Source organism: Heptranchias perlo, chromosome 34 (assembly GCF_035084215.1).
Source record: "Heptranchias perlo isolate sHepPer1 chromosome 34, sHepPer1.hap1, whole genome shotgun sequence".
In the NCBI taxonomy this organism is placed as follows: Eukaryota; Metazoa; Chordata; class Chondrichthyes; order Hexanchiformes; family Hexanchidae; genus Heptranchias; species Heptranchias perlo.
In genome coordinates this window covers 18,775,914-18,790,348 of record NC_090358.1, presented here as the reverse complement: position 1 = coordinate 18,790,348, position 14,435 = coordinate 18,775,914, and positions in this window count along the sequence as shown.

The window sequence follows — 14,435 nt, the reverse complement described above, 5'->3', positions numbered from 1 at the left end:
TGATGTGCCTCTTCTAGCAGAACATCCAATTGAAGGGGGTAGTTCTGCCCCTTGACTCTTGATGATAATCCATTGCTTCTCTAATCAGCCAAAACATATTTAAATGGAGCAGCAGCCCTTTAATATCAGCTGCTCTTCTCATTCACCACTCACTTTCATTCATAGTGCTCCCTGGGTTCACAAGAAATGAGCAGTGAACACATGGTAATTACTTAACTAAGCTAAATCTACCAAGGAATCGCCCTTCATTTCCCCTTCGCCATCTCTTTACGATACAGTTGATCCTGCATCCCAATTCAAACAGGCGAGTATAACTGAGCTCACAGCATCAAGAACACAGCTTAGACCATCTTTGTTTAATGGCTTGGGGTGGAATCATTTGCCACAGTTGGTAAGGCTATTTGGGCGGTAAATGCGGGGTAATTAACCACACCAACCTCCTCAGTGCTTAAACCAGATTTATCATTTCTTTCAGGACTTAACTAACCACTGCCAAGGTTAAACCATCCCATGGAATATAGATTTGCAGTCAGAGCAATAAAATAACTTCATAAAAATAAATTAACAACTTGATTTTTAGTAATGAATCCAACTATTTCTGCTTCAATAACAGATCCAAAAAATATAGAAAACACCATCAAGGCATCATTTATGTTCTACGGAGCACAAGCTTTTAATGTTACTTTTAAAAAATGGAATCGGAAATTATTGGCTAAAAGTCCATGTGATTGAAATCAAAATACCTGGGTAAAAAAAGTATCTCCAAAAATTAAATTCCTGAAAGCAGGTGGGATACAGAGGACTACAAAGAGCCTTGGGATGATCTGATACAGATGGGAAGGGACAAAATGATTTACAATAAAGGATTTGTGAAGCAAGGGGAAGAGTGGGTCCTGAAAATCTGCGGTGTAGCTTAGCACCACCTGCCCCTCACCTCCGCCACTGACCCTGCCAAAGTTCCTGGGGTCAGGGAGTGGTCACAAGTTTTGCATGGCTTTGGTGGGCTGGGAGCACATGTCAGAAGCCCCACCCCCCACCCCAGAAAGTCTGACAGAGCCTCAGGGTCAGGAGAGTGTCGGATTCCCAAACCCCCGAAGAAAATCTTAGGGGTCCATCTTAAAATGTTAAAATGCATTTTCCTTTTGCAATCTTGAGGGCTCCAGGCCGCAATCCTGGCCAGTTGGTCTACTGTTGCCTGGTCTTACCTAGTCCCTGACTATGCCACTAGGCCCCGGGGCACAAGATCTCCGACGTTCTCAGATGGTGTCCTATCCCACCTCCCTCCACCCCCTCTCCGTATTTGGGGTGGACAGACACTCCATCCCAACAGGGCACTCAGTAAAACATGCGTAGAACAGGTCCCTAGTTATCGGCTGTTCTGGTGGACCCCTGTCAAAGTTACAGTGGGCGTGCGCCGGAACGCTGCAGATTTTTAGCCCCCATGAAGTTTGCACCATTACTAGAAGGAGAAATGGCCAGACTGATCCACAAGGAGGAGGATGCCCCACACCCTAGGTCTCTGGGTTTCTTTTACATTCATACAGTGTTGTGTAACTCACTGTTAACGTATTGACTGCGTCATTCAGGTTCCTACGCAAAGCCTTTTAGAAGTGACATATGTGCACTGTCTACACTGACCATAAAGTGTTGTAAGCAAATATTAGTATCTTATGGTGAAGTTTAAAAAAAACTCTCATGTGTGGCAGAGTTCAAAGTCTTCTGTTCATAAAATATACTTTTGTATCTGTACAGATGATTTATCATCATCTTTTGTCTCCAAAGAATCCATCATCATGTCTAAGCAACAGGAGGAAGAAAAGGAGAGAGGAGTGGGCACAATTACATTTTTAGTCTTCTCCACCCTTCTTACTCTAGATTTATCAGCCTCCGTATTTCACATCACGAGTCCCAACTACACAAGTCTTCAACAGCATCTTCTCTAGCTTTGATATCTAGCTAATCTTTCGCTAATACTCCGAACATAATGAAAAGAACAACTGATACAATTCCCGTAAGTAGACCTCGTGTCCCTTACGACTTTTATTGTCCAATATCTAGTTAAACAGTAGCGTGACCCAAGGATTAGGAACATAGGAACATAGGAACAGGAGTAGGCCATTCAGCTCCTCGTGCCTGCTCCGCCATTTGATAAGATCATGGCTGATCTGTGATCTAACTCCATACACCTGCCTTTGGCCCATATCCCTTAATACCTTTGGTTGCCAAAAAGCTATCTATCTCAGATTTAAATTTAGCAATTGAGCTAGTATCAAATGCCGTCTGCGGAAGAGAGTTCCAAACTTCTACAACCCTTTGTGTGTAGAAATGTTTTCTAATCATGCTCCTGAAAGGTCTGGCTCTAATTTTTAGACTGTGTCCCCTACTCCTAAAATCCCCAACCAGCGGAAATAGTTTCTCTCTATCCACCCTATCTGTTCCCCTTAATATCTTATAAACTTCGATCAGATCACCCTTAACCTTCGAAACGCTAGAGAATACAACCCCAATTTGTGTAATCTCTCCTCGTAACTTAGCCCTTGAAGTCCGGGTATCATTCTAGTAAACATATGCTGCACTCCCTCCAAGGCCAATATGTCCTTCCGAAGGTGCGGTGCCCAGAACTGCTCACAGTACTCCAGGTGCGGTCTAACCAGGGTTTTGTGTAGCTATTGTAACATCGGATTCACGTCGCATGTACTGGTTTCTTTAATCTTGTACATGCTATCATTTGCGCTCTCTCGTCCTTATGAAAGGCAGACTGAAATGTAATCTAGTGAGATGAGGCATCATTACAAACTGGCCGATTTTAAATAAAATACATAAATGAACAAAATACAATTTCTGAAGTGAAATCCAACTTTCTCCTATTGCTCCTTGTTCCATGAAAAATTATTTTAAAAATGCTTCTCTGCCACCATTCTAGGCAACAACTCACTTTTCAAGCTAGCTAATTTCAGGCAAACTGATGCTGACGACATAGGTTATAAGCAGTGCGTGCTCACACATCCCAATCTTGTGCTTTTGACTCAGAGAAAGAGATCTCTCTCTTGCCTAACTATCTATGTTGATGACTGCAGATCATTTCTTAATGATATAACTATTTTAGCTAATGGACTCCTGTGGGCTCCCTATTGTTGAAAAGCTACAGTAACATGCAAAAAATGAATAGCCTGATGGCTGTCCCATCTCCCTTTGGGAAGCTCATTAACACTCCAAATCAGCCTAATTCCATTTCTACTGGTTAATGTTAAGTCAAAAAAAATTCTGCCTTTCTCCGGGAGTTACCCCTTTTGAAGTGAATCTAACCTTCTAGCAAAACCATATCCTAAATGTAAAATAAAGCTTCTTACAGGTCACAGAGATAAAAGTCCCATAATATTACAGCAATCTTTCTGTTGATTATTTTAGCTGGTGGGACACAATAAACTCTCTTCTGTCTTTAATAAGTGGTACAGCAGCACAATATCAGACTTTGTTTTATGTTTAGGTATAAGCTATTAAGTAAAGCTACTTAACAAAATGTGATCAAATGAATAAATAACAGTAATATAATATATATAAATGGATTTACAGTATAAATCCTCCTCAAAAGAAAAATTATATAAGGTTGCAATCTAAATGCTAAGCTATTCCTATGTAGATAACTGTTTTATACATATAGACTTTCTTCTTGTTTTTCTTACCACTGTGGGAATTGTGCTAGTCTGAACAATAACTCTTAGAAGCTCCAAAATGACTGATTTGAACAGCTGCAATTCCTTAAATCTCCCTGAAAATAATTAATTGGACTTCCTGGATTTGAATAATTGTTGGCCATGTTTGAAAATAACTAGTCATACACATAACTGAATAAATCATGCAGTCTGTGTTTTCGAAAGTAGCTTGGCTTCTCTCTCAAGCTTTCCAGATGCTTGAGACCTTTGCAACAGATACAGAAGTACAGTTAATAAAGCTTAACATTTCCTAGTCATTAACTTTGAAACTGTGACTTTGGTCGTGAGTACAACTTAGAAAAGCCAAGTCAGAATTGCTAGCACAACCATTCATTTTCCTTTGCTACAAGAGCAATAGCTAAATGTAGTATTTTAATGCAAGAGCTTAAGAATATTGGGCTATGAATTAATGAAAAGGGTGGACAAAATATCAGTATACTCATGAAAAAAATAAAAATTAAACAAACTGAATGAGTTAGGAAATTTGAACTAAAGGAAACTAAAATAAGCCTCGTGGGGTTAAGATTTGTGAAACATAGGAACCACAAATAAACTGCATCTCTTCAAACCAGATCACCCATTGTGGAGAGCAAACAAGATGCCCTGGAATATCGCTCAAGAGTGAATAATCTGTTAATAATTGGATTGCCCAAAGGCTTCCATGTTCCAGATATCGCAACGTATATCTACAAAAAAGCTTTTCATCCCACAGTGCTTACCTGAATCACCACTAATTAAAGCCGATAAGAGTGCTCTTTGTCCCCAAGGCCTACGAAAATGAGTACCTACGAGCCTTTGTTTTCAAGATTCTGCAGTTTACGAATAATATCCGTACATTGGCTTCATTGCGGAATAAAGGTCAGCTTTACCCATCTATCGATGTCCCCCGTTATGTCCAGGAAAATTTCCTGCCGTAGAGGGATTGGCCGTGGTCTGCTGTATAGCAGACAACTGAACGCAGATATTGTTAGGAGGTTTGATATCTTTACAATACCAATTTTAACTGCTCTAAACGAGCATTTCCCTGAATTATGTTTTCTTTCTTTCATCAGAGATGATTATATGCCATATAGAGCAGGAATGTCAACTGTAACATTTGTTTATCATAAGGAATCCTGTGATTTAGTTAAATCAGTATAATAGGAAAAAACAAAATTGATAATTGCTAATTAGCTATACTGTAACTAGTCCAGCAACCAAATAGCTTCATAAAAAGTAGCGTTCCATCCCATTTCATATTATAACATTTCTGTGTTATATCATTTCATATGAATATTTAGCTAGGCCACATAGTGGGGGGGGGGGGGGAAATTGGATACGGCCTATTATTGGGCGGGGGTAGCGTGATCCGTTATTATCCCACGCACAATGGCCCCTCACAGGTAGGACAAGACTTTCATCAGACCTGAGGATTTACCTGCAATCTGCGTTCCAAATCAGCGTTGACACGAAGACTCAGTGCCATTTACACTTTCCAACAAGGGGAGCCCCAATCTCTTCAAGGCAGGCTGTCTCTTAAAAATCTCTTAAAGGTCACTGAAACCTGTTATTTGCTGAAAATAACAGTCTGCTGTCTGCATGGAGTCTGAGCAGAGATCAGACATCGCGCATGCAAAACACAGATGTCGCTCCCGTCCCTATGTTTACAAACTGATGAGTTATGTTAAATCATTGAATAAAGGTTGGGCACTACTAAATCCCACATCCTCCAATCTGCATGTCAGACCTCACCAATCCGCCAATCTGAGTTTGTACCAGGCCTGCGAGAGTGTGTGCACCAAGGTTCTCGTTTGATGCACTAGAGGCCTTGGTGCAAGAGGTGGACAGAAGGAGGGACATCCTATATCCACGGGGGTGGGGGAGCGAGAGGCCATCCAGATATATACCCAAAAGGCAGTGGGAGGCAGCGGGGGACGCAGTCAATGCCAGGCGCAGAGCATCATGAAAATGGAAGCAGTGCAGGAAGAAGTTCAATGCTTTGACATGAGTGGTCAAGGTAAGTGAGGTCAACTGTCAAGTGACGTCTCCTACCAACGCCACTGCACCACTAGCCACATCCGCTGCTCCACGCACTACACCCCCCCATCACCCACATACCAACAAACTCTTTCCATCAGTACTCAACTCTTCCAATCAGATGCTTCCTCTCACCATTAAACATTACCACTGTTGCAAGCCGCCCACCCACAACTCATAGGCCACACACACTGCTAGCTATTCAACCATGACAGGCACATCACCCAGGCACACGTCCCGCTTTCTTGCAGGAGAAGGTGGCGCATAACAGGAGGCAGCAAGTGACAGTGGCATTTAGCCCCTCGAGCCTGTTCCACCATTCAATGAGATCATGGTGGACCTGTGACCTAACTCCATATACCTGCCTTAGCCCCATATCCCTTAATACCCTTGATTCACAGAAATCTTTCAATCTCAGATTTAGACTTCACAATTGTGCTAGCATCCACTGCCGTTTGCAAAAGAGCATTCCAAACTTCTCCCACCCTTTGCGTGTGGAAGCATTTCCTAACTTCACTCCTGCACATCATGGATCTAAATGTTAGGCTATGTCCCCTAGTCCTAGTATTCAAATACAGGAGACCCCCAAAAACAGTTACAAATGTCTCGGCAGCCAGAAGCAATAACCCAGCCACTAACCTGTAAATCCTGCATGGTCCCTTTAAATAGCGCTGGTGGGAGTCCTCCAGGCACTCTAAGACAAGTTCAGATGACCGGGATTAAGACTGTGCGTTGAGTTAAGCATTAAATCCCAAAATGGTGTCTATCACTTTAAATCAGCGTTGCACACTGATTGTATCCATTTTCTTCTTACTTTACATGCTTCCGGCGTTCGGTATTTGCGCATGCGTTAACTCCTACACCAAGATGACGTCCGGTACACGTCAAGCTGGAAATGTGCGTGCGCAGCCAAGACGCCAGCTTGGATGTTGGAGAGGCCGCGTAGTGCTTAAACGACGGGCGCTACACGGCCCAATTTAGCACCCAGTGAGTTTAAAATGGAACTGCAATTTGAAATAAACTTTTTTGGCTTGGGGCCTGAGTTTAAGCAACACACAATACTATTTGAAATTACTAATTAGTTCCAATGGAGGCTGACCCACATTTTTTGTGTCATTGCACATCGACAATGGGCTGGATTTTGCTGTAAAAATAATGGTGATGTTAACAGCACTCACCTGCTCCTCCCATAAGCTGCACGAATACGGAATCTCACTGGATGACTCACCGTTCAAATGTATTGAATGGCATGAAGTTCCTGTACTTACCTGATAGATATGAACTAATCTCACCAAAAAAAGTTAAGTCAAGTCATATCAAGTCTAAGTACCCTTTAATGGCGTGGTAAGTCTTAATTACTGCCAAACAACCTCTCTGGCACTGAAAATTAACTTTTACAAGTGTGAAGTCTCATTCTTTCAGATTTTAATTCTTGTCGGACATTTTTTAAAAATTTAATACATATTTTTTTAACTTTCTCTTCCTACCTTTTTTATCTCTGTCTCTTAATTCAACCTTTCTTACCCTCTCTTTATTTCGCTTACTGTACCTGATTTAACGTTGAATTCACTATTCCAACTTCCACTTCCCGGTTCTGACTCTGCACTTATATTAACGATGCTTCAATCTGATTGGTTAAGGAGATACACAGCTGCTTGCCCTGTTCACACAGGTCCCAGATGCCCTGTAGAGAGCGCTGTGCTTTTTGGAATTCTAAGTTAGAGGAATTTGCTGTGCAAATCTGATAGAAAGTCTATGGGCATGTGCAAGTCTAATGAATAGTAGACGTCATTCAGCAAAATCCAGCCTAGTATCTAATTAGCTTTAAGTTGTCTGGCTTATGTTCCTCAGATTTGTGCAATAATAATTTATACAATGTTGCCACTGTGAGAGAAAATGGATGTCGCTGTCTGTGATTTGCCAAAATAATTATGGGGTATAATGACCGAAAGAAATTCCAAAAGGTTTTGGGATCATGTTGGACCGACTAATCGTCTGTCCAGACAATGATGGGACTGCTTTCACATCCATTTGGGTGATGGAAATAAACATTTATTGCTCTTTTGAGAAAGAACTGAGGACTTCTTCAAAAGAACGGGTTGAGTGTGAATCTGCCTTGATTGAGAGCTCTGTGCTCAGAGGCCACTCCGTATTGGCTATTTCTTCCGTTCAGTTTTTGGTTGTGTCAACAACACTGGACACCAGAGGGAAGGCAGGACTGCCACTGCTCTATGGTTGGAAGGTACAAGAATTCTTCAAAATTATTGGACTGTGTAAGAAGCATAATCTGCAGAAGTTATTTTAAAATTCTTATAGACTGATATATATATATCTTTCTTATTTTTATAAGCTTTAATATCATTAGTTACGGAATTTTTTTTGCATCTGTGCATTTTTAATATTGGTAATAAAACGTATTTCTAGTTTTATTCTGAACAATATGTTCCAACAATGTGATATTTTTCCTCCTGTTGCATGGAACAGGAGTGCATGTTGAGTAACCTGTATGACTTCCAAAGTGAACTATCATGGTAAAAGGGTAATTGTTAGTCCTGAGACACGTTAATCCTGTTCATGGCACGTCAAAGTTTGTCAGGTTCGGAACTTAGGGGATGCAGCCCCGCTTATGGAAACTGTACATAGGAACATAGAAACAGAAGTAGGCCATTCAGCCCCTCAGGCCTGTTCCGCCATTCAATGGGATCATGGCTGATCTGTATCCTAATTCCATCCACCCGCCTTGGCTCCATATCCTTTAATACCCTTGGCTAGCAAAAGTAAATTGCTGTGAACATGAATAATTGTAACACAACCTTTCCAAAAGATGAGTTTTCCAGAACTACTGTTTTAATGGGTTAGGAGGATTAATTTAAGTAACTGCTTCATTACTTGGTTACTCTAGATCGACATGCAAGAATTTGTGACACATACACCATATTTAGCAAGACACAGGCCTGTCCAGTCTGAGAACAAACATACTAACGATTGTTATTCAGATATTTGGGATAGAGTTTAATGTACAGATTTACCATTGCATACAGGATATATTTATATTTATTTCTTCCCACATCGTGGATGAGGCATTTTGTCCAGGCCCAAGCATACTACAGGCACACAGGCAACTCATCCTGCTATAGGAGGCCTCTGTTGGACTATTTAAAACACATCAAAAATAACAAGCGGGACAAAGTCAGTTCTTACAGATCTGCCATTTTTTGCACTGTGGTAGAAGTCAATGCTTAATACCTGTTATTGTGCTAATGCCTGGTAATGGGAATATCAGGACTAGGATCCTGAAACAAGAGGCTGGGGATGAAGCCTTTTTAATGATTACAGATGCTCGGAGATGCACGTTAAATGTATGTTTACTATTAATCAGAAATGCATATTTTATGGACGCCAATTCTATTCATAGAATTCATTTGTCCAGATTTGGATTCAGCAAAATGTAGCAACCCTACGGGGAGGGAATAATTTTTGTTATAATACAAGGCCTACTAGATAGGCTTCATTCAATGTTATGATTTTCTAATTTTGTTTTTTTGGGTTACAAAGATCAAATACTGAATATTTGATATCCAAGCTTACTTTTTCTTGATACAGAGAGGTAGAATATGATTTTATTGTTACATATGATCTTTAATTTACTGGCAGCAGTAAATCACCAAGTGACGATGTGGAAGATACCAGTTCAGCAGTTAGTACCCTGGTTAATGTTTAATTACTGCCAACAATCCTTTATGACCACTGAGATTCCAGCATAGTTCCTGTGTAAAATTCAGTTCATGACCTCTCTTTGATAGTAAGAAGCATATGGACACAATAAAATAGACATTAATTTATTAAGCAAACAGCAAGTTTGGGAATTATCATATTTACACACTTTTATTTAATGTGATTAGACGGTGAAAGTAAGCCTTGTGTCATTCCTGTAACCCATTTTGTGATGTGGCACTGTTTTCATTCGTCCAAATGCTTCCGATGACCATTTTTGTGAATTAAAGTAAATATATTGTACAATTTGCTAATAAAACATCACCGGCTGACTCTAATAATCAAAAAGACCATTTTAACTGGTGTTAAATTATTATGCAACGTCCCATGAAGTCAAAAACTATTGTCCGCCAATTATCCACTAACATTGTATGCCAATAATCCCTGAGTGAGGCAATTTTGGTTTAGTGGGATAATGTGAATACTATCAGAAATGCGTGCATGCCAATCATCAGAGTGTCCAGCTGACAATCAATGTTTCCAGGTGAAAAATCAGTGGGGTTCTTAAACCTCCCATGTTGCTCCAGAATGCTGTTGGGCAGAGGTTTTCTGCCCCTGAATGGGCACATGGTTTGTGAAGCAAATGGGAGGCACCCTGTGGTGCATAAGTACAAAACACATCATTGATCATTAGTTTAATCTAATATAATTGTATTTATACAGGAGGGCTGCGCTATAAACCAGTCTCCAGCAATAACCCTGGTGGATTTACAGTAGATGATGCTCCGAGAAGGAAGCCTGGCCCCAAAACTTTCATAAGTACACTATGCCCCTTCAGGAGCGTGTGGGGACTAAGAGAGGAAAATCGGCCCTCTTCTGTTCTAACAAATTAGATTTGCCCTGATAAAAGGGACACTGTCTTAACTTTTTTCAAATGAATTTCATACTCATCAGGGTGACCCTGTAGTGCTGGGGAATGGATAACTTTCCATATCAGAGGTCCAATGTCACCATCAAGCTCACTATAGTCACCTTAGCCACATGTAGTCACAGTATCAATGGACAGTACATCTCAGGGTGGACGGAGCCGGAGCATTTTAGTTGTGCAGTTAGCAGTTCAGCACTCCTGGCCCCACATTTGTTGTCTGGTGGCAGGTAAACAAAGAAGAAAGAGAAAAACTTGCATTTATATAGCAACTTTCATGACCTTAGGACATCCCAAAGTGCTTTACAGCTAATTAAGTACTTTTGAAGTGTAGTCACTGTTGTAGTTTTTTTTTATTCATTCATGGGATGTGGGCGTCACCGGCAAGGCCAGCATTTATCGCCCATCTCTAATTGCCCTTGAGAAAGTGGTGGTGAGCCGCCTACTTGAACTGCTGCAGTCCGTGTGGTGAAGTTTCTCCCACAGTGCTGTTAGCTAGGGAGTTACTAGTCTGTGGGACAGCTCTCCCAATTTTGGCACAAGTCCCCAGATGTTAGGGAGGAGGACTTTGCAGGGTCGACTGGGCTTGGTTTGCCTAGGTATTAAAGAGCAAGTGCAGTAGCAGAGTAGCAAGTTCCATAGTCGGACATTCCTCTGCTCTTGGCCTGCCATAAAGCTGCTCCTCTCTGATGACGTGTTTATTGTGTACAGTTCTAACTCCCACATCTCAACAGAGACACATTCATTGTGCTGACAAGTGCTCTCCTGTTGGGTTCAATTCTCTATTGTTTTAAAATCTTGTCTTCTAATTGACCTTTTAATTTTCCACTGACTATTACATTTATCAGCCTCCTTCCCTTTCTCTTGCAGCTGGCCGTGACATTAAGCTGTTGATCACTCCTTTTCCTAAGAGTTGTTTTTGGCCATTTTCTCTCCACAGGCCTCAGCCTTTCTGTATGAACTCCCCTTATGCTTTTTTAAGACTGATGCAAGTGACTTGACTGATGGACTTTTTGGGCCCTGTATAGAGTCATGTATGTGGAAATGGAAGCCAGGTTTGCACAGAGTGCAGTAAGTAGATTGAGTCAAGCTTTTTAAACTGCTCACAGTAAAGATGTCTCGGAATTCTGCTCCCAAGACTTCCATGACTCAGCATCGTTTTAAAAAGTAACATAGCGCCTGAGGCAGACATTCTGATGTAAACTATTTGCATTTTTAATAAGTTGAAATTTGCATTTTAAGTGCAATTTCACAAAAGAATGCAAATTTGCCTGAGGATGCCTACCCCTGCACTTGGAACTGGATTGAGACAAGCTCATTTCACACAAGGCCCTCACAAACAGCTGACAGAGACTTTCACCCCATCAGACTGAGCTGGATTCAAATCGAGGATCCAGAGGAGAAAGGCCAGAGTCCAACTCACTGCACCACCCTGTCCTCTGGGAAACTGTCGTTATGAGACAGTATTTAGCAATTAAAAAAAAATATTTTTCTCACCAACTGCTGAGGTACAGATCCAAGTGATGGTTATACACGCGTGAGTTTTGCCAGGGAATGCTGGAAAACTGTTCAACTGTGGCGGGCATCACATCATAGGAACATGAGTAGGCCATTCAGCCCCTCGATTCAGTTCCGCCATTCAGTTAGATCATGGCTGATCTGTATCTTAACTCCATCTACCCGCCTTGGTTCCGTAACTCTTAATAACCTCGCCTATCAAAAATCTATCAATCTCACTTTAGAAATTTTCAAGCATCCAAGCCCAAAAGCCCAAAATCCTGTTCTTGCCCATTGGCCACACACGCACTACCAGCAAGGGTTGTTGGATAGTAATCTGAGAAGGAACTCTGGCCGATTCTCTCCACTCCCCTTCCCTTCCCCTGCCTCCCTACTGCTGCGGTGGCTGAAATCGGCTAACTCACAGACCAACACAAGCTAACTCAGAAATCGAACCAGGGACATTCCCAGTCTTGTATGACTCAGCTATTTCCTAATTTGTTGACAAGCACATCAAATTGTCTGAAACAGAAGAAACACATGGCTCCTTAGGTTCTTTTCCCTCTGCAAGCAGATATCAGTTCGCTGAGCAGTTCTTTGTGAAGGCTGTCCCTTTTACAAATAGCTGGAGTTACAATTTCTTGCCGTGTTTCTCCAAGAATTAATGCAGTCGCTCAACTGCCTTCCACAAGCACCCAGGTAAGTGCAGACAAGGAGGAGATCTACTTGTGCTGCATTAGTGCAGTCTGAAAGGTATGGGTAAAATCACTCAGCTTTACCATCGCCTAATGCTGGACCTATCTCAAGGAGTAGTGTGCATGCACATTCAAACTGAGTTGTGGCGGGTGAAAGGGATACTCCACAGAACGCACAAATAGGAAACCCAGAAGTTTAGAGGCCGTTCAGACCAGGCTCTGCACTGATTTTTGCAGCATAAATGTGGAAATCAGGTCTAAATGCTGACGTTTGGGTAAAACACAGATGGTTAGTATGTATTGGCAGCAGTGGACTTGAAAAATAAGACTGAAAGAACATATTTGGATAAGTGATTTGTCATTCCTACCCCTTGCTGACCCTTACATCTTTCACTGCAACGGTGAAAATACTATTGTAAACTATAAGACATCCACACTCCCAAAAACTTGAAAGAGGTGACCTTCTATTGAATAAATACCAGTGTAAAAAAACAAATAGGGAAAGAATGTTGGTTTGCTGTAAATATATTAGGATTTTGTTTCGTATTCATGTTAAGACATTTGTGTTACACAAGCTGGGTATCAGATTAACAGAATCTGTAAGAGGAATGTTTTCAAAAACCTTAACGGCAAGTTAAGTTATGACATGTCTGTGTCCCATTTCATTTTCTGATTAATGACTTGTTTCTACAGGCCAACCTAGAATCAGGACTATTTTTTTGCATTAACTTTCTTCGGGTTATATCAGCCTTTTTGGAGCTGTTGGCCCGCACTTCCTACATGAAAATGATTTGTAAACATCTGAAATCATAAGACATGAAGATTTCACTATAATTTACTAAAGCCTAGAAATGTACAGAATTGAGCAGAACACTTGAAACTGCCATCATCTCTTCTAAAATCTTCCAGGATTTGTAAGATTACAGGAGCAATATGCCATGTTATGAAGTGACGAGGCTATATGAACAGATTTTGAGAATAAAACCTTCTCAACAATCTCCATTGGATAAAGAAAACTATTCAATCAAGTTACTCTTGCAGTAAGTGAATTCAGCAGTGTAAACTACCAAACCTGAGATACCTGAACTGTGCCAGTGAATTATTTCTCCATTCTACATAAATGGCAAACTGACAAAAACGTACAACTGGCTGAATTACGTTGGGAGTACGCTGTTAGGCCAGCACAAATTAGGCCACAGTCGATTATTCAGTCAGTTTTCCTGATTTATTTACGACATGCATGAGACCTACAATATCTATGCCGCTCCTCTCAAAAGAATTGTTGATAATTAGTAGGGATTGCACCTATGCTATGTTGCTAACCCCAGGTTTAAGCATGCATTGACACTGGTTACATGTTGTACAGAATTCCACCCAATACTTAAGTAAAGCGGTGCAACAATATGCACTGTGTATTTCACCCTGATGTCCTTGAAGTGGAATGTCATGGACTACTTTTAATAGCTTTTGGTGGCAAAGTAATTTGGGATGTCCTTAGGATATGAAAGGTACTATATGAATGCAAGCTGTTTCTTTATCTGTTAAGTCTAATTCCAGAATACTGAAAGTTAATTTTAGTATACTGTAATCATGCACAATTGATAGTGCATTACTGATGTTCTTTAATTCTAAACAATTTTACAACACCAAGTTATAGTCCAGCAATTTTATTTTAAATTCAATTCATGCAACTGTAAAAGGCTCATGATGCTCTCTTGAAACATAATTGTTTTCATTCAAATAAAAAAAAAGATTTAGGGCTTCCCACTATTAAGTGCCCAATGCAGCCCTGGGAAGTTATCCAGTGTAAAGTATAATAAATAGAGCAGTGGCCTGCAGGCCTAATTATCATTCCTCCTCCACCATTAGCCACTA